The sequence below is a fragment of the Maniola hyperantus genome, chromosome 6 (genome assembly GCF_902806685.2).
Source record: "Maniola hyperantus chromosome 6, iAphHyp1.2, whole genome shotgun sequence".
Lineage (NCBI taxonomy): Eukaryota > Metazoa > Arthropoda > Insecta > Lepidoptera > Nymphalidae > Maniola > Maniola hyperantus.
In genome coordinates, this window is record NC_048541.1 from 12,624,173 (window position 1) to 12,645,699 (window position 21,527).

At 37.5% G+C, this 21,527-nt stretch overlaps 1 protein-coding gene across 2 annotated transcripts in view; it reads left to right on the forward strand.

Moving 5' to 3' along the window:
• Window positions 1–4,797: 4,797 nt before the first annotated feature.
• The window catches only part of LOC117982862 (CD151 antigen-like), an 88,347-nt gene continuing 71,617 nt past the window's right edge, over window positions 4,798–21,527 (forward strand). For both annotated transcript variants that reach the window (XM_069499130.1, XM_069499135.1), the window contains exon 1: window positions 4,798–4,999. The gene's annotated coding sequence lies outside the window, so the exon portion shown is untranslated. The remainder of the gene's footprint in view (window positions 5,000–21,527) is intronic.

Below are 21,527 nucleotides of genomic sequence, written 5' to 3' on the forward strand. Positions count from 1 at the left end.
TTTGCTCGAGATCCTCCATTGATTACCCGCAGTATTAAGTCCCAAATTCAGACCACGACAAATTGCTTTACCACCGAGGACTGACATATCGCTTTGGTCTAATATATTTAGAATCGCAGTGTCATAAATTTTCAACATATAAAACATCGATGGTTATAAATTAATCTTCTGCTTATGAACGAAGAAAAAGAAGACAAATGAGGAAAGTTATGGCGGAGGTATTTGACAAGTACTTAATTAAATTATTTTAAGATTTTAAAAAACCCGATTTCGATTAGCACTGCATGTCTGGTGTTTATTGTGAAAAAAACTTATAGCCAGTGTGACTTGGGAATTGGGATGATGTTAAGATTTTAAAACTACTCCGTACATCCAGATCCGTTCAGGAATTTAAAACTTATAGTGGAATTAAGATGTCCTCATAAACCACATACCTAAGTACATCAACCGTGAAAATATTACATTTTGTACAACTTTCTTATTTTATTTCTACGACCAAAATCTAAAACCGCGAAATATTACTTTACCGTTGAGAACAGACATGTCGCTTTGGTATAAACTACTATAAAGAATTGCAGCGTCATATTTTTCACGTTATAAAACTTTGTGGCGTGAGAGCAAGCAGAAAATTTCGAGAATGCACTTGAAATATCTGCTATGATTCTAGAAGAGCCATATTCATTTGTCATCATCATCATCATGATCAAACCATCTGAGCACAGGTCTCCTCTCAGAATGAGAAGGAATTAGCTATAGTCTACCACGCTAGCCAATTGCAGATTGGGAGACTTCAAACAACTTTGAGAACATTATGGAAAACTCTAAAATATACAGGTTTTCCCAAGATGATTTTCTTCACCTGCCTTAACGAAATTTGCTTTGACGAAAGCAAATGATTTTAAATGATTTAAAACGTACATAACTCTGAAAGGAAGAGAAAAGAAAAGAGAAAAATTCGGGAATCCCAGGATTAAATCCTGAAACTCCCGACTCCGACGTGTAGCTGCTTTTCACTTTTTATTTATTTTATTCAGATACAAGTTAGCCCTTGACTGAAATCTCACCTGGTGGTAAGTGATGATGCAATCTAAGATGGATGCGGGCTAACCTGGAAGGAGTATGGCAGTATTTGTAGCCCCATACCCCTTTGGTTTCTACAGGGCATCGTACCGGAACACTAAACCACTTGGCGGCACGGCTTTGCCGGCAGGGTGGTAAGTAGCCACGGCCGAATCTTCCCATCAGACCAGACCAGAAATTTAGAAATTATAAAAATCCAAACCCATGCCGGGAATTGAACCCGAGACCTCCCACTACGAATCAGTATTTCTACTAATCATACTTACCTACTTAACGGTAATAGGTAATCAACCCACTATAACTAGCTGTAGGTACTAATAATAATATTCATTCGGTACTGCCAGTCACTAAAAGCCCTTACCAAAAGTTTGACAAAATCATGAATATTGCTAAAGGCAGCCATATATTGTCCTTGTCCAGAAAGTAGTAACTGGCATAAAATACGTTCTGGCTGGGTAACGTGTTCTTTTTGCGATCGTATATCAAGCTGTAGTGGGGCGATCTTGGTTAATAAATGAATGGAAATTTGTTACTAGCTTTTTGTCCACAACTTCGTCCATCTATTAGTTAATATAGTCTACTCGGGAATAATATCCGACTCGCGCTTGACCAATTTTTATAATTATACTGCATTATAATCAATAATGCAGCTCCAATGGCAAAAAGTATTTTCTGACAGGATCGACTGACAGGATCGACTGCCAGTACTTGCATCACTGTTGTATGATTCACGTGCTGGCAAATCGATCCTCGTACAGAAAACGTACAGAAAAAAAAGATACATAAGTATCTTTTTTTTCTGTACGTTTGTTTGGTGGTGTTGTGTTTTGTATAACTGTAAACTGTGCACTATGGTCCCAAATAAAAGATTATTTATTTATTTTATTTATCTAAAGCAAGAAAATCTTTACCTAAATGATTTTTTTTAAAGGAGCTATTATTTAAAAATAGTCCCAACCCACGTTGGAAATAATCATTTATCCTAAACAATGAAATCCAACAATTAAAATTCTCATTATGCCTGGATATTTGTTAACCCCAACTTTGGTTCAACAAACCCGCGCAGGTGAACGACTTTTTTCTTTTTTCTTCATCTCAAGACTTTTTCTTTTAAAATTAAAACTCCCTAGACGATCTCATTATAAAAGGTTTTCTTTTTCGTACTTTGTCTCCAACTTAATTGATTTTTGCGCTCGCATCTAATAATTATTAATGATAAAGAAATTTGACTGTACATATTATATTAAAAATATGAAAAAGATAAGGATATAAGTAGGTAGCTCGAGTGCAATCTCACATAAATAGTAAGTGACGACTGAAGATGCAGTCTAAATAATGCTAATCTGGAAGGAACATCTGTACTGTACATAAATCATTAGTATTTTACACCAAGCAAGGAAAAATCTAAAAATGTATAAACAAGATAGTATTACTTAGCAATTAATAATCGAAAAAATGTTAATTTCAGTTAAAACAAGTATTTCAGTCAAAATAGCGCTCACACATAAATCTGTCTCGTAACTGAAACTAAGTCTGAGCACAGGTCAAAGTAAGCTCTATAGTTCTCAGCCTAAGTCCACGTGGACGAACTCACGGGAAAAGTAGTACTTGCTACTCACTAGTATTATAATAAAAAACCCGCCAAGTGCGAGTCAGGCTCGCTCAAAGAGGGTTCCGTACTACTGTCGTATTTTTTCGACATTTTGCACGATAATCAAAAATTATGATGCATAAAAATAAATAAAATCTGTTTCAGAATACACCGGTGAAGCCCTTTTATATGATACCCCACTTGATAAAGTTATCTTACTTCGGAAATTGAAATACTAATTTTTAGTTCATGACCACAATTTAATTTTTTTTGTGTGATGTAACTACAAATTCAGGGTTTTCAGATTTTTCCCCCGAATGTCAGCTATAAGATCTACCTACCTGCCAAATTTCATGATTCTAGGTCAACGGGAAGTACCCTGTAGGTTTCTTGACAGACAGACGGGCAGACATACAACAAAGTGATCTTATAAGGGTTCCGTTTTTCCTTTTGGGGTATGGAACCCTAAAAATCATTATAAAAACGGCTCTGCAACCGACACCATTTACAATCCACAACATTCGTTGGACAAACGAAAACAGAGTTTCAGTTAATGTTCACATTGGTCATACATAACTCAACTAGGTAGGTGGTCCACTGGTACGTATGTTGTTTACACCTGAAAACAGAAACAATATCTCAAGTACGTAGGTACTAGTAGCCACTAGGTACAAACAGGAAAACTTGTACCCAGATATTTGTATCCAGTACCGTAACACTAGAAAAATATATTATAATAAAAGTTTTATCTTTTAGACGTTATTTATTTATTTATTAAACAAAAACTATTATAATGTTGATGACTCTTTGAATGACAAATTCTAAATAATGCATAGATATTTGAATAAGAATAAAAAAATCACATGATGACTATCTGTATATATAAAATTCAAAGTCCTGACTGACTGACTGACATATATATCAACGCACAGCCTAAACCGCTGGTCTTAGAGACATGAAATTTTGAGGGTGTGTGCTTGTGTAAAGAGTAGGTATCCACTAAGAAAGGATTTTTTGAAATTCTACCCCTAAGTGGGTTAAATAGGCGATGAAAATTTGTACGAAAGTACGTCATTTTTCAAATTATTTGCATGAAGATTGGTATTTGGGTTTTCGGTCACAAATGAAGAAATACGTGTTCCAGGATTTTTGGAAATTCAACCCCCACCTCTATTTTCTAATTCCACCCGAGCGAAGCCGGGGCGGGTCAGCTAGTATAATGATATTTTGAGATGAGAGCTGGGTTCAATTAATTTTGCACGGCATGCTTGGCAGGATATGTGATTACCTAATTTTAAGACCCCATGTAAATAATATACATGTACCATATTGACAAAAATAAAAGATTATGATTAGGACTAGCTGTTGCCCGCGACTTCGTCCGCGTGTTTTTAGGTTTTTCACTAATACCGTGGAAACTTTGTTTTTTCGGAACAAAAAGTATCCTATGTGGTTACCGAGGTTATAATTTATATCTCCTAATTTAAGTCAAATCCGTCTAGTATTTTTTGCGTGAAAGAGTAACAAACATACACACACACACACAAACACATACAAATTTTGCTTTTATAATAGTGAAAAGTGCATCATAAAAACGTATCCTAAAAATTTTAAATGAAATATTACGATTTCGTAGCAATAAAAAAAAGTGTACTTACCTACTAAGTCTGTAAAGAAACTCATCAAACATTAAATAAAATGTGAACCTTTCTTTAAACCAAAAAGTGACTATGTTACAAAGTTACATTACAAGAGCATAAAACATACGTTGAAAGTTAAACGAAATAAATAAAATGTAGCATTTTATGACTAGAAGCTCATCTCGAGTAATCCCGTGGCCTGTAACACTGAAACAAATGACCGGAAAGCAAGAAAAGTTCCACATGCTATGTATTATCACTGTTCAGATAACCGAATATGATCACTGAAAAAGTCTGGTATTTACTACTCAAAATCCAAACAACATACATTGCTGTTTTTTTGTTCAACCACACTTACAATTAAGTTGTACAACCGCAATGGATACACTAATGTATTTAGTTCCTTTCTTGTTCCTCGATGAAACTTTACGAAAGAGTAACAAAGTAGCGGGACTTACGTTAAATATTACTCAGTACGATGGTAACGCTAGTGAAGACATAACGTACTCGTATGTACCGAAGAATGCTGTGAAATTACGATGTTTCCGCGTTCGGTGAAATGATACAGTGTGGTGGATGTTACTTAATTTGTATGCATTTTAGTGAAATGAGTGTGTGTAAATAAACCTATGAAATACTGAAACTGAAAAAGTTATAGTTTAGTTAGAGAATTTATTTACAGTTACCGGTAAGAAAAATTTAATTATTATGTGTGTTGATTAAAATAATAGAGTAGGTAGGTACTAGGTATTAAAACTGAAAATATTCGCGATTTGATTGGGTATTTATTGCCTACACGATGCTGAAGAAGTCATGAATTCGTAGTTATAACAGACAGATGCTTAATTTTACTAACAAGTAATAATAATAGCTCGGAGGTCGGGGGTTCAATCCCGCGCACTTCTAACTTTTTGGAGTTATGTGTGTTTTTAAGACATTTAGCCAAATATCATTTGCTTTAACGGTGAAGGAAAATATCGTAAGGAAACCTGCATGCTTAAGAGTTCTCCATAATGTTCTCAAAGGTGTATGAAGTCCGCCAATCCACACTTGGCCAGCGTGGCGGTTATGGCCTAAACTCTTCTCATTCTGAGATGGTGCTCAGTAGTGTGCCGGCGATCATACGGCGTTGGATCATGATGATGATGATGATTTAATATTCAAGTACCTACTACGTATATCCCATAGTGGAGAAAGAAAGTTTTGTGTCAAAATAAGCTATTTTGAGAAGGACGAAATTAAATCGTTTCAGTAAAATATGTGTGCTTTAGATTTGATTGCGCATATCATTGCTGAAATGTAAACTGATACAATTTGACGTCACGTTACTGACATACGCTGATATTATGACAACAGTCTCACTTGGCAGTATCAATGATAACATAATTTACGCTTCAGTAAGTTTTAATATGCGTTTATACATCTCTACGAAGATATTTTAGTTGTGTTGGATAGGTAGTTAAATGAATATATAAATCCCTTGTTGTAAGTCATAGTATAATCGTCCAAGATAATAGTATGCAACTAAGCTGTGGTAGCCTAGTGGTTAGGCGTCCGCCTTCCAATCGGAGGTCGGGGGGTTCGATCCCTGGGCACGCACCTGTAACTTTTCGGAGTTATGTGCGTTTTTAAGTAATTAAAATATCACTTGCTTTAACGGTGAAGGAAAACATCGTGAGGAAACCTGCATGCCTGAGAGTTCTCCATAATGTTCTCAAAGGTGTGTGAAGTCTGCTAATCCGCACTTGGCCAGCGTGGTAGACTATGGCCAAAACCCTTCTCACTCTGAGAGAGGAGACCCGTGCTCTGTAGTGAGCAGCGATGGGTTGATCATGATGATGATAATAGTATACTTGCCAGCTGATGCCCGCGGCTTCGTTCGCTTGGAATTAGGGTTTTTAAAAATCCCGTGGGAACTCTTTCATTTTCCAGGATAAAAAGTAGCCTATGTCACTCTCCAGGTCATCAACTATACCCATGCAAAAAATCCACGTCAATCGCTTGCTCCGTGGGATGTGATTGAAGGACAAACCAACAAACCAACAAACTAACAAACCAAAACCAACAAACGAACACACTTTCGCATTTATAATTGAGACGGGTTGTCTTGACCTGTCGCGTACTGTAGGTAACTATTCGTAATCAATCCCAACTGCAATATGCTGTCGGCTTGCAGCACAATGCAGTTTGTCCTGCGTATACACTTATATCTATTTTGTCTCTCAAATTCAATCAATCAAATTTCTTGGTAGGTAGGTTATGTATTATCAATCCGCTCTTGTGAGTCTAAATAGATATAAAAAATATTTTTGACCAATAATATTTCATACATGAAGAAAATTCTAAGAATCACAGAATACCTGATTCATCATATTATTATGTGAGTCTATGATGAATCAGTTGAGTTAATATTATTATACCTAGTAGGTATCTGACGGAAATAAGATGCTGTTATAAACGCCGGTAACGGAAATTCCGGATGAGTAAAGATACGCAGAAACAACACGACTAATAATTAATATCGCGAGATGAAACCGCAAAATTTATACGTCTACCGTGATTATCTGCACACATCATAAAATTACAAAGTTTGAATGTTGAATTACGTTTTTTTTACGTGATTTTCAGGGTTCCGTTCCCGAAGGGTGCCAACGGGGCCTTACTGTCCCTCTATCTGTCTGTGTGTCAGTAAGCTGTATATCATGAATAGTAATAGAAATAAAGTTGAAATTTTCACAGAGCGTGTCTTTGTTGTTATAGCGGCAATAGGATGCTATTACAACAATTTCTTTTTAAAATAGCTGCTATGTAAATTTAAAAAAAAATTAAAGTACAATAATGTTGTACGATAGTCCGGAAATGAATGGACTGGTTTTTACGTGTTTTATGATCACCAAATCCTTTAACATAATTATTAATATGAAACTCTAAACATAGCCCTCTCCATGGCTCGTTAAGCGATTTTCAAATGGTGGATGCCTTAAGTTTGTCAGTGTCCACATCTGCATCGCTACCCATGTTACAAATGTGAAAGTGTGTTTCTTTATTGGTTGGTTGGTTGTCCTTCAATCACGTTGCAACAAAGCAACGATTGACGCGGTTTGTATGGGTATAGTTAGAGACCTGGAGAGTGACGTCATAGGCTTCTTTTTATCCCCGATAATCAAGCAGTTCCCACGGGATTTTGAGAACCTAAATCCACGCGTACGAAGTCGCAGGCATCAGCTAGTATTATAATATATGTAGAGTGATAAAATCATTAATCAGTAGCCATATCCTGCTTGATTACGTTATTCAAGCGTTCGTTAAGGTATACAAGGGGTACACTTTACTATAATTTTTTCGTAAATTGAGTTTGCAGCAGCAATAACTTCCATATACGATGTAACACTATGAACACTTCATCCTGTCACCATCACACACTATTGCATGCGCTAAAGCCTTTTTGAGGGTTCCGTAGTAAACAAGGAACCCTTATAGTTTCGCCATGTCCGTTCCGTCTGTCTGTCCGTCCGTCCTCCGTTAATCTCTGAGACTATTATGTGCTAGAAATCTGTAATTTGGTATGGTATAAATATTAATCACGCCGACAAGTGGTGAAATAAAATGTTGATAATATTTTATTAGGGGTAGCTCCCCTACATGTAAAGTGGGGATGAATTTTTTTTTCTCGTCTACCCCATAGTGTGGGGTATCGTGGAATAGGTCTTTTAAAAATACTGTGGGTCCGTTTGTAAATATGATGTTTTAAAGTGCTAATTTCCCTCTATCAGCCAAATGGTAGTATATAGGAACGTGATAAAATTCACAGCAGTAGTATATGTATATAATCGATTTTAAAGGAAAACATGTCATGGCTAAGTAGGGTTCACAGGTTAAGGAGTTATATCAGTTTTTCTAGGATTGTGACAACGGAACCCTACACTGCGCGTGGCCTGCCACGCACTTGGCCGGTTTTATTTATAAAAATTTCAACAAAATGTAGCACGGGATATTCGAATATCATGAATTATTTTTGCCCTGTCACATGTGGAAATAGGAGTATGTTTATGACCTGGCACCGAATTTTGACAGCTGCATAATTCCAATGTGATAATTCCAATCCATTCCGATGTGCTCACACGAACCCAAAATTTATTTGACTATACTCTATCTACGGAAAGAAGTTAGTTTTAGCACTCTCTCTCTGTTACATAATCCCTTAGAAATAACAGAGATGAAAATCTCAGTGGGGTCGTTAACCATTTTCAGTCACCAAGGGCGGTTACGCACTCATCCAATCCGGATCGGCCTGAAAATACGTTCCTTAGTCTAGACCTATACTAATAGTCCATAGAACTATTTGTATGGTAACTTACGCACTACATCCGACTTTCGCCATCCGTGAGAATATCTCGGATGTGTCTCGGATTCAAATCGGACATAAATGTAGATATGTCAAAGGTGTCCACTGAATAGCTTTAATTTCGATCAGAGATCGGATTAGTTCGTAAGCGATATCCGAATGCGTTCCGAGTTTTACATGCGTATTCTCAAGCACTTGGAACGAATGATGCGTAAATCTCTAAGGGTGAGATCTATAGAGCGCACGTTGACTTTGCTCAGACTTACGACATAGTTAAAATGAGACAGAGCTATATCTCTCAGATAAATCTGTCTCGTTTTAACTCAATCTTCAAAAAGTCAAAGTCAAAGTCTGAGCAAAGTCAAAGTGCGCTCTATAGATTTCACCTTCAGACTGTACGGAAGCAACTTATTTAATGTTTTAGTAAACTCAGAAAAAATAGATTGTACCTAAATATACAGACACAGTGCATTCAGTCAACGGATTGAGGTCAATTCAAGATATATGCACTAGAAGAGGCTCTCGACGACTCTCACATTATTGACGTAGCGTTTTATGAGATGGTTTACAGTTCCGTAGCTAGATATAGGCACATTTTTAAGCCTTTTTTAGTTAAGTAAGTACCTACTTAATTTAAAAAAATAAGAAATCATTTTTATAAAGATCCAGCTTATGCTCCCGACTTCGTCCGCGTGGACTACAACAATTCTAAACGCCTATACCCCCCCCCCACCCTTAGGAGTTGAATTTTCAAAAATCCGCCCAGTAGTTGAGCTGTGCGTTGATAGATCACAGTCACCTCTTCCTTTTATTAGACTAGCCGCGACTTCGTCCGCGTGGATTTAAGTTTTTTAAAAACCCCGTGAGGAACTCTTTAATTGTCCAAGATAAAAAGTTGACTATGTCTGTCATCACGGGCTCATCCGTTTTACCTGATTTCGACGAAGTTTGGAAAGAGATAGCTTCTGGCGACGGACAGGCTACTTTCCTTCCCGGAAAGCGAAAGTGTTCCCACGGGATTTTAAGAACCTCCACCACGCGGTTGAGGTTACGTGGTATAGCTCAATCCGTTTGGTCTAGAAACGTTACGATTTGGCAACTAGTTTTTTTATGACGTAGACGCCCAGGGAGAGTTTTCAAAAGTTTCATCCAAGCAAATACAGGGTGGGTCAGCTAGTAGTACATAATACACTTACTCTATAAATAAAAGTATTTTATTTTTCTAACCGCCAATAGCGATGTTATTTTGAACCTGTATAATTAAATTCTCTATGGTAGCTACATTAAGCATGTGGGAAGGCAGATAAGCTTAAGATGCAGTTATTAAGATTACAGGCAGATGCTGCCTGTAATCTTAATAACTGGTGAAGGTTCGATCCCGGGTACCTACCTCCTCTAACTTTTTAGTTATGTGCGTTGTGAGCCATCACTTGCTAACGGTGAAGAAAAACATGCTAAGGAACCTGCATGCCTGAAAGTTCCCCATAATATTTTCAAAGAGGTGTGAAGTCTGCAAATCTGCACTTGGCCAGCATAGCTAAGCTTGGCATTCAAACTGAGAAGAGAACCCGCTGCTTCGATTGGCGATAGAATGAACAGCTGCAATGGGTCACGATTCTAACTCACCTCTGATTGGGTTCGACGTCTCCCGCTCACTATTGGCTACAATGCATTGTTGCCATATAATGATAAACACAAATTCAGCCAATCAGAATAATTGAGAGTGTCAACAATGATTGATGCAGATTTTAACGTGTGATCTCTACTGGGTACGACGATGGATTAATGATGATGAAGGCCAGATAAGGAATCGGTATCTGTATAAAGGATGATAGTGATCAGAAATTGGATATCCGTTGCCAAAGCCATCCGTCGGAGCTAATCAATGAATAAATTGAGCTGTCGAGATCAAGTAATTTACTGTTATTACTGGATTATTTTTATAGGGTAATCATGAAACCAATTTATGGCAATCAATTGGCATGGTAAGTAAAAGAAAAGGATATAACAACAAAACTTTCCTTGGGAATTTCTGCCAACTTTTCGTATTGAACATGTTTCATGTATATGTTTATTTAATATTAGCTTATCCCCGCGTGGACTACACAAATTTCAAACCCTAATTTCAGCCCCTCAGGGGTTTAATTTTCAAAAATCCTTTCTTAGCGGATGTCTACGTCATAATAGATAATATTATATCATAAGCTTACCATACAAATAGTTCTATGACTACTTCGGAACGTATTTTCACGGACTCGGATCGGATGAGTGCGTAACCGCGCCCTTACTCTAGCAAAAAGAATACGGGACGACCCAGCTGGCTAAGGTACCACGTTAGTTATTTAAGTCTCGCCTCAGTTGCTAATTTGCGCTCTGCGGCCAAACAAATTAGCACTTCAGTACGAAGCCATGTAGAAACAGACGGCTATCGAGTACTTAATATGGCTTAATGGCTTGGCTTTGGCTATGGATAACGTTAGTCCGACAAAAGTCAGCAAAAATGAACACCTTTCCTAAAATGCGGATGACCCACAAAAACCTACCTGAATTCGTAAGTAATTACAGTTCCTATAATCTCTGTCTCCGTATAAAGACGGTGGTAGTCGGATAAAAATCTGCGTCAGCTAATTTCCGGTCTTCCGCATTACGACTAGGAACTAGAGTCATTTGGACAATGTAGAATTCCTTTTTCGAAATGCTCTGAGTCGAGTAATTATCGCTTAGGGAGATCGCACACGGCCACAATATCCGCAGGAAGCGTAAGGGACTTAATATAGCAAGCGCCCCGGGCGTGCGGATGAATGGGACGCTTAGAAAACAAAATGTATGTCGCTCTATGGAACAAAATACAACAAACGCACGCCCGCCGCTTTTTGTTCCACGAAGTGCTGTACATTTTGTCTTCACAGAGTCCCGTCCGCACGTCTAACGCGAGCGAGGTAATTCGCTAACTCATTGCCATTTATTTTTAATCCATTGAAGTTTTTCTACGAAAAATTATTTTAGCGTCACTCAGTGAAGCAGCAATGTCAAACTGCTACAATGCAATGTGAGCAACTAATGTCAAATGAGCTTGAGGGAGTGTTGATCACTGAGTTAGCGAATCACCCCGCAGGTCGCATGCTAGTCCATAAGAACCACCAAAGGCGCAAGAGCGACACTTTCCGGTACTGAAATTGATAGTGACGTCAGCATCGGGTGCACTGTTGACTTCTGTAATACAACATCGGTATTACTGCGATGCGGTCAAATCTAGTGCATTGTCAATATCTTCTTATACATATAAAAGGAAAAGCTGACTCACTGACTGATCTATCAACGCACAGCTCAAATCACTGGACGGATCGAGCTGATAGCTAATATGACGAAGACATCCTCCTAAGAAAGGATTTTTGAAAATTCAACTTCTAAAGGGGTAAAATTGGAGTTTGAAATTTATATAATAGTCCACGCCGGCGAAGTCGCGAGCATAAGCTAGTTTAAAAATATGTCTCGACCTCTTACTGTATCTTTTTCTCCCGCGATCGTGCTTGCGTCTATGATAATTGATAAATAAGCTTTTGCAGATCATAGTGTAAGATCATAAATTTGAAAATAAACGTCTTTTCTTTCTTCTTCTTTTTTCTTTCTAGGATCGTTTTCAAGAACGACTGGAGAAATTTCATTACATAATTTGAAACACAATTTCACACACTCATTAAGATCGTTTCGCTGAAAACTTGAATCAAAGACGTTATTTGCGTACGAGCTTTAGTTTGCAGAAATTGTAGTATTCAAACGATATAATATTTAATTACATCACATCTTCTTCACTACAAGTTTGCGTATTAGGCAAATATGTATATTGCTTGTTAGTGTCACTTCATGAGAATATTATTCCGATAGCTTCTCGTTCGTTCTCGCATTCGGATGAAAAGACTCTGGAGGCATAATTGGCGTAAGAGCCATAAAGGGTGCAGACAGATTCACTCGCATCAGTCGTATCGAAGATAGGCTGATGACATCAACGCTGATGTGACTCTAACCACGCATTTTAACAGCGCGCTCGATGCTGCTCACATCTCATTGCATTTTTACTGAAAAGTACATATTATTTTGTTTTCATTATTGCTTCGTTTTTGACTTGCAGCTCGTTCCAGCGATGCGTGGGACTGCAAAAGTATACATGATATAGTAGGATTGTATATTGAATTTTCGAAAAGAGCATGGTTTTTCTCGTAAGAAGGGCATTCGAAACCAGTACAGTACGCGGCAGAGAGTAATGTACATCGGCCTTTAGAATGACATTTCGGCTTACCTATATGACGTTTTGTCGGTCTCAACGACAGAGACAATGCTCTACAAACCCGCTATCTCCTTCTAAAGGTCGATGTACATTACTTCCTGCTGCGTACTGTACTTAGTTTCCTTGACGATTTAAAAGGACTTGTAAAACTTTAGTTGAATAAAAAATCTCTCTATTTCTATTCTTATCTGGCGTCTCGTGTGAATTTTGCATCCATGTGCGATTTCTTAAGTGACCAATGTACGTACATAATTTGAAAGGCCCTTATTAATTAACCATCTTTGCAGTCCTTTAGAAATTGGCTCTTGAACGGGTCGGTGCGGTCGGCGGGTGCACTATGGCGGTTTGTCCTACCAAAGACCCTCGAGTTAATGTTTAATGACGACAAGTGTACATACTTAATGAGGGACCAATTTATTAGTCTTGTTAGGCCCTGTGAAACAGAATGAAATGTTTATTTGAAATTTAAACGTATAGATTTTAGTAAACTATTTTAGCGTGCAGTCAGAAAAATAGATTCCACTTTTCATAAGAAGTATAAACGGCAGAAAATAATGTACATCGACCTTTAGAATGAGATTTCGGCTTTGTAGAGCGTTGTCTCTGTCACTCATACCTATGTGACGCATTGTCAGTCTCAACGACAGAGACAATGCTCTACAAAACCGATATCTTTTTTAAAGTTAGATGAAAATTATTTTGCCGCGTACCGTCAATTTGAATCTGGGTTTCTTAGCGTTAGTAAATGCGGAAGGATTCATGAGCCGACCGAGTTATGTTTCAAAAAATGAGTTCCTATCCTCAGCAATGAGGAACGTAATAGAGAGAAAAGAATGACAATTTAACAAGAAACGATCCTTGCTAAATTGAACCGATGGCAGTGTTGCCCCATGTAACTTAGATCTTGTTGGTGGGAGCGCTTTGACCAAGTCTAATTACGCCCTTGGCAGCGACACTGTACTGCCAACTTAGTATTCCGGTACAAAGCAAATCTCAGTCAAATATAGGTGGTAGGAATTGTACGACAGTTCTGTATCTTTGAATAAGCATGAGTTTATATAACGACATACTAAATAACTACAAATGGACAAGAAGACTTTTCAAAAGAGTTAACGTAAATAAAAGTGACTGGAAACCGCCTGAGGCACTGTAACTGTCAACAGAAGCAAACGCATTTTTAGGGTTCCGTACCTCAAACAGAAAAAAGGTTACCCTTATAGAATCACTTTCGTTATCTGTCTGTCCGTCTGTCATGTCTGTCAAAAAACCCTATAGGGTACTTCCCGTTGACCTAGAATCATGAATTTTGGCAGGTAGGTAGCTCTTTATAGTAACAAGTGGGGTCATATCATGAAAGGGCTTTACCTGTTGATGTCTGAAACAGATTTTTATTTATTGTCGATAAAATACAGCTGTAGTACGGAAAACCTCAGTGCGCGAGTCTGACTGCCACATACCAGCAAAGTGAGCACAAGAGGTCAGGCGCATCGAAAAAAATGCAGATGCACTAGCGCACTAGCAAATGTTCCCGCTAACGTCACCTCTTTTCATGCATTTTAACAGCGCGCGCCCGATGTGTTCCTGAAATTACTTGTGTTTTTAGTACCACCTGTAAAATATAGCTCTTGCGACTGTTAAATGCCCCTCCTGCAATTCTTGCACTCTCCTTGAATCTATCTTAAACCCTTGAATGTTGTTTTCCACACGGAATTGTAACGCATCATCACCACCTCATCCGATCCGAATCCGTGAAAATACGGATATAAAAAATATCTACGACACATGTCATACAAAACAAAAGACTTCGGTTCGGATAGTGCGTAACCGCCGTAACATAGATACACTTGTGATATTCGCAGATGGGATGAGCAGTTTGACAGAAAGTTTTCTGACAGCCGATTTCTGATTATATGCGGACGGCCTAAAATAACGACGTCCCTACTTTGACACAATTTATCCATTCTATACATTTATTTTTTAAACCTCATGAGAGCGTTGGCTAAGCATAAATCTGCCATAAAAAAGATAACTACTGGCATTATCAAAGCAGGTCAGGGCCCTATGAACTTTGATCAGGTGTCGGCAAAATTATTATGAAAAGTGATTGATTCTACTTTTGACGATAAGTCACGTTGGGCTTATGTTCTTGTTAGACAATATAAAAAATTAAAAATCCCGTGGGAATCTTTAATTTTCCGGGATAAAGGTAGCCTATGTCACTCCCAGGTCTTTATCTATACCCATGCAAAAAAATTACGTTCAATCCGTTGCACCGTTGCGACTTGATTGAAGGACAAACCAACAGCCAACAAACCAATAAATCAACAAACAAACACACTTTTGTATTTTATAATACTGGGTGTGGGTACGGATATAATAAGGGTACTGATATTTATATTTTCTAGCGATTGCCCCTTGGATTCACCCCGGTGGGATTTTCAAAGCTCCAGTCTCATTTTTTGTCTATATTATAAGAGGAACTTCTGTGGAAGCTTTCTAGTTCCAAGGGTTTTGACTGGGTGACGCGTGGATGAGTCAGTCAGTGAGTAAATCAGATTTTTCGTTTAGATATGTAATTTAGATTTCAAAACAGTCTAGACGCTGCGAACTATTTTACTTTGGAATCCGATATATTATTATTATACCTCATATTTAGTGATGTGATGATAATAATATACAACGCAGTCTCGCTTTCGGAAAAGTTTGAACATTACAATTTGAGCCTACATGTCAAAGTTTCTCCATAATATTCCAGTTTTCGCCCACAACAATAAACAATGGGAAAGTTTTGATGACTCTCGACTTTTTGTTGTTGGCCGGGTTGTGACTTGGGATGTCGGACTTGTAGGAAAAACTTAAACTGTTCCATGAAAAAGATAACTTTGGTACTTATTAACATCTTTTCTTTCATAAATTTACTAGCTTATACTCGCGACTTCTTCCGCGTGGAGTACACAAATTTCAAACCCGTATTTCACCCCCTTGATTGGGTTGAATTTTCAAAATCCTTAGTTACCAGATGCCTACTTCATAATAGCTATCTACATGCCACAGCACGATCCGTCCAGTAGTTTGAGCTGTGCGTTGATAGATCAGTCAGTCAGTCAGTCAGTCACCTTTTCCTTTTATATATTTAGATTTAAATACATAAATCTTATGTAATCATATAACTTTCCATCCAAGGACTTACCTAGGTACTTTATTTCTTATCTTTTCGATAGACAGGGCATTCCGAACCAGGCATTTGATGATGAAAATCCACTTGTAAAACTTCATTTAAATAAAATCTACTATATCTATTTCTTACTTTTAGCATTGATATTTGAGCTTTAGCGGTCAGCTATTTAAAAATAAAGGAAAAAATATTAAACTCGGTATCATTAGAAGAAGGAAGTAATTTCGCGTGCCACAGATTAAAGTTTAAGACGTCTATGGTATAATAACTAAAGTGCAAGTCGTGGAAAATCACGAAATAAAACAATGTAGGATTTCATTGAGCTTCTTTAAGCTACGCGGAGCAGAAACCATCTGACAAAATTCATGATTGAGTGTTTCAACAACTATGAACTTCAATATTACATAGCCATATTGTTAGGACTATATATACCTACTTACCTAGTTTTTACATTATGCATTTAAAAAGCTAAAATATAGTTAAAACAATGTCAAGTTCACAAGACGTGCTTATTTGAAATTCTAGCCTAATATTCCTTTTTACTAATTGTAAAACTTGGATAAAACCGGCTAACCATTCCGCTAGTTCTTGCGGGTTACCCTGTTGAATAAACAAGGGTAAACTTGTCTAAGAACTTGGTACGATAAAATAGTTTCCCTGGCAAAGTTCGGCAGTATCCTCACCGCCTATGGCGACTTCCAGTGCTATACTTGAAGTGTCTAGGACTAAATCTCGAAAGACTCGTTGGTCTACTTACGTAGTCCTTTCATAAGCTACAAACACCAATAGCTACGCTAAGAATCACCTGTTTTCGTTTTTGCCAGCGTTCTAGTTACACCCTGTATTAACGTCGAACAATAATGAATCGGTCAAAACAAGAAAAAGTCTCAGGTATATTCATAGGTTTACCAGAGCATAATATAGTTTCAGTCGAACAAAACGTATCTCGTTTATGTGCGAATATATTTAAAAACCGCTGGAAACTCAAACAAGCGGTTTGTAACAACTGCTTTGGCAATATATTTTAAAATACACTCTATTTGGGCCAAAATATTGGCAGCTGTAAAGGCTTCAAGGATGCCAACATTGCCTCTTTCTACTCTTATCGTGTTAAGGGGTCGTTTCAGTTTGTTTAATAGAGTGTGGACTTCATTTTAAAACCTGTGGGACTACACTTAGAAGATGAATTTTTTTTTATTCCAATACATGTTAGCCCTTGACTGCAATCTCAAATAATGATTATTAAATCTACATATATAAAAGGAAAAGGTGACTGACTGACACTGACTGACTGACTGACTGATTGATCTACTATCAACGCACAGCTCAAACTACTGGACGAATCGCGCTGAAATTCGGCATGCAGATAGCTATTACGACGTAGGCGTCCGCTAAGAAAGGATTTTTCAAAATTCAACCCCTAAAGGGGTAAAATAGGAGTTTGAAGTTTGTATGAAAGTATGTAAGTTTTGAAGTTAAAAGTTAGAAGTTTTGTAGTTAATATTTTTGCAATTAGCAGTATGACATATTTTATTAAGCTCATATGTATAAATCTCATTGTTAAAGATCAACCCTAAGGTTGTAAAATAGGGGTTTAAAACATGTTTACTCCACGCGGACGAAGTCGCGGGCATAAGCTAGTTCTATATATAGAAATGAATCGCTAAATGTGTTGCTGATCGCAAATCTCGAGAACAGCTGAACCGATTCCGCTAATTCTTTTTTTATAATATTCCTTGAAGTACGAGGATGGTTCTTACGGAGAGAAAAATATAAAAAAATCCTGAAAAAGAGTCGACTGGGCGTTAGGCTCTGTCACTTATATCAATGTGACGTTTTGTCGGTCTCAAATGTCGGTCGGGACAAGGTCGGGACCATAGAGCAGAAACAAAGAGGAGATGTTGTATTAAGATTTCCCTATGAAATATCGAGTGACATTTTGCGGGGTGAGGGGTTGTGGAACGCCGCCCACTTCTCAATTTTCCATCTGCGGGTTAGTAGCAAAACTACTCGCTTAGCGACCTAACATCGATATATTGATGTCACTACATAGTTCAGCTATCTCACACTAGATGTCAATAAGTGTAGAAATTACGTATAAAATTACTTCCAAATGAAATGTGATACCATTCATAGCATCAGAACGTCTGTCTGAATAACTTTGACGCGATAAAACACAACACTTCATCCTTTTGTTCTTAAAAACGCGAAAACACACCGATAATACGAGTCTCAATATATGTGAACCTGACGAACGCAGACAGCATACTAACTAAGGCCCCGCCCACAGTGATGACGTCAGGACCTAGTTGAAAATCACAGTGCACAGTTGCTTAGGCCAACTCCTCTTTGTTTCTGCTCTATGGTCGGGACAATGCTCTACAAATCTGTTATCTCCTTCTAAAGGCCGATGTACATTACTTTCTGCCGCGTAAGTACCATACACGTTGTGATCATAAGATGGCAGCATCTAGCCATTTCAAGTAGTGATGTGGAGTATTTATTATAATAAATTATCATCAATTGAAGAAAGCAAGAAACAAGTTAAAGTATTTTAATTCATTTTAATTTATTTGCACATTTTATTTGCCCTTTTGGCCCGGCGGCATTCGCTGCCAGTCAACCACATTCGTGTGTAAATGTAAACAGACCACGTCGTCCCATTTAAAACAATAATTTAAATGAATTATATTAAATTTTTTAATATTTACTTTTATGGCCACAGTTAAAACAGTCTCGTTGGTAAATTATCATCCCGCAAATATTATTTACTGTAGAGAATCACGTTCGTATAAACATATTTGTTACATCAAGAATAATGGACATTTTAATTTGCCAAAGCGATTTATCCTGTTTTAATCTGCAAAACGCTTGTTCCTGTTATTTCATATGTTAATATTACAGTCGTTTGGTGCTCAAAAAGGAGGTTACCTGGAAAGTTTCTTGCAAATTGGTATTGTTATATATTTCGACATTTTTTAAGTCTTCTAAATACGTAGAATAATGTGGAAAAGTGCGCCATTCTTATTTTGATTACTAGCTGCCCTTGCTTCACTTGGGTGGAATTTCTAAAAATCCCTTGGGGATAGAATTTACAAAAATCTTACGTAATTCTTCACTTTTGACCAAAAGCCCAAGTACCAATTTTCATGGATATAACTTAAAAGAAAAAATCAGACTTTCATACCAACCTTCATCTCATATCTAACCCTCTTGAGGGAAATTTCTAAAAATCCTGAAATAGCTACGTGTTTTTCAATTTTAATTGAAAGCCCAAATAATATTTTTTTGAATTTAGCTTGAAAAATGAAGGAATTCATACTAATTATTATTCCTTATTAAACCCTCTTGGCTCTTAGCGATTGATTTTCCAAAATACTTTCTCAGTTATCTGCGACGACGCTATAAAAGAAGTGAAAATATTAAGTTTCCAACCCTAGCCGTTTAGGCTGTGCTTTGAGATATTTATTATCAGTCAGTCATTCAGCCAGGACAAGTCTTTTTATATGTGCCTATCTACATTTTATCTACATGCACGAAAATTTTTGCGTCATCATTCCTCATACACATGGCTAAGGTTAGGAAATACTCTTCGGCTATCCGTGTTTCCTAACAATTACAATCCGGATATATTTAAAACAAGAACGAATAGGCATCCTAGGCAAACGCATCCTATCTTAGGTGGGCAAGCGTGTGTTTATAGTGAATATAGATGTCATAATCAATCTGAGACCTAAATACAAGTTTAATATTTAATTTAAATGTTCGGATTTATAGCATCACTAGAACGCACCCAGTGCACGTGTGCTCCAAATATAGACGTCTTCTTAAACGGTTCTACCTCAACCGCGTAACGTAACTCATAAATCATAGCATATGGCTTGCCAGCTATGCGGAAAACACCCATAAAACATTTAATCACTCGAAATCGAGTTCTGTGAAGCTTTCAAAAATCAAAATTAGTATGATACTTAAATGGACATCAAGTTATTAGCAGAAACGTGTTGCAGCTCGCAAATATTTTTGTTCAGAATGACCGTCTGGTGTGTAAATAAGTAAGTACTACAAAGATCCTTGCTTATTTAATTAAAAGGCCAGTTTACTTAATAATAGAATTAAGAATAGACTTATATTATGGAAAAATACTTTTAAATTATTACATTGACCTGGTTTCTGATGGCTTATTATTAAATCATTATGCTTTCTATAGAATCTACAATCAAACGAGAACTATGTTTCCGAAAACATTTTCTAATTGAATTTCGAATGTTTTTCAAAACCGCGTCTGTCATTGGTTGGTGACTCAAAATGGTTAACACCCGCTGAAATTTTCGTCTCTATCATTTGCATCGGATTACGTAACAGAGACAGCCTTATACTATTTTATTTCCGTGAATAGAGTAAAAATAACAAATGTGACGTAGTTTCTAATAGAAAAATCAACCAAACCTCAAATCTGTTCATGTCAGCAATTAATTATCAAAAAAAACGAACAGAACATTTTCCTGAAGATGCTTGTGAGGTGCTTGTTTTCAAGAGCTCTCGTGTTGGCTATAAAAAGGAATACGCACTTGAGTTCCCACTAAACTTTCTAATATGGGATCGGAGATTGAACAGTCCACCATAAATCCACGGAGCCCATGCCTCATTTTTATTGCCAACGGTTTTATTATTTAGTTAAAGTGGCAGGGTAAATAGGGAAAAGTTATATATTTTGGCCCGATAAGTAGCACAAATATGATATAATATATTATTGTAAACTTTTTTTTTTTAATACAATAAAACTTAAAGCTAGCCTTATCTAATTACTATATAAATCATGACCGCGTGGAATGGTGCCAAGAATACTGGCTGCATTTCCGCGCTGGACAGCTAGGCTGATCCGCTGCGCAAAAAATGAGCCAGCCCTTCTGTCACCAGTTGAGGCTATTAATCGCGGTGAAATGTCTCGTAAAAAATTTTTAGCACTAAGACTCCATGGCCCCAGGGTCTCCACGGCAAACGGCACAAAAATGTAACTCTCTATAAGAGAGGCATACTTGCGCCGCTTGCCGTTTTCAGCTGTTTCTGCTGCGGCTCCCGGTCTTGATGCTGTCTTCCTGATATGACACGGGGCCAATGTGTCAACGCAAGTTGCGTCCCACATTAGCGCCCGTCCCCGTTCCCAGGGAACCAGCGTCAATCCATCAGGTCTCTTGCCATCATCCCGACTAATCCCTGCCGGCTCAATGAGCGCAGGAATATTTATGGTGGCAAGAGCTCTTGCCAAATTTCAACCCGATCCGTCCAGTAGTTTGAGCTGTGCGTTGATAGATCACTCACTCAGCCAGTCAGTCACCTTTTCCTTTAGATAGTATAATTAGATAATCAGACTGAAATCCGACCGGTCGTAGGTCTGCCTTTACGTGTAC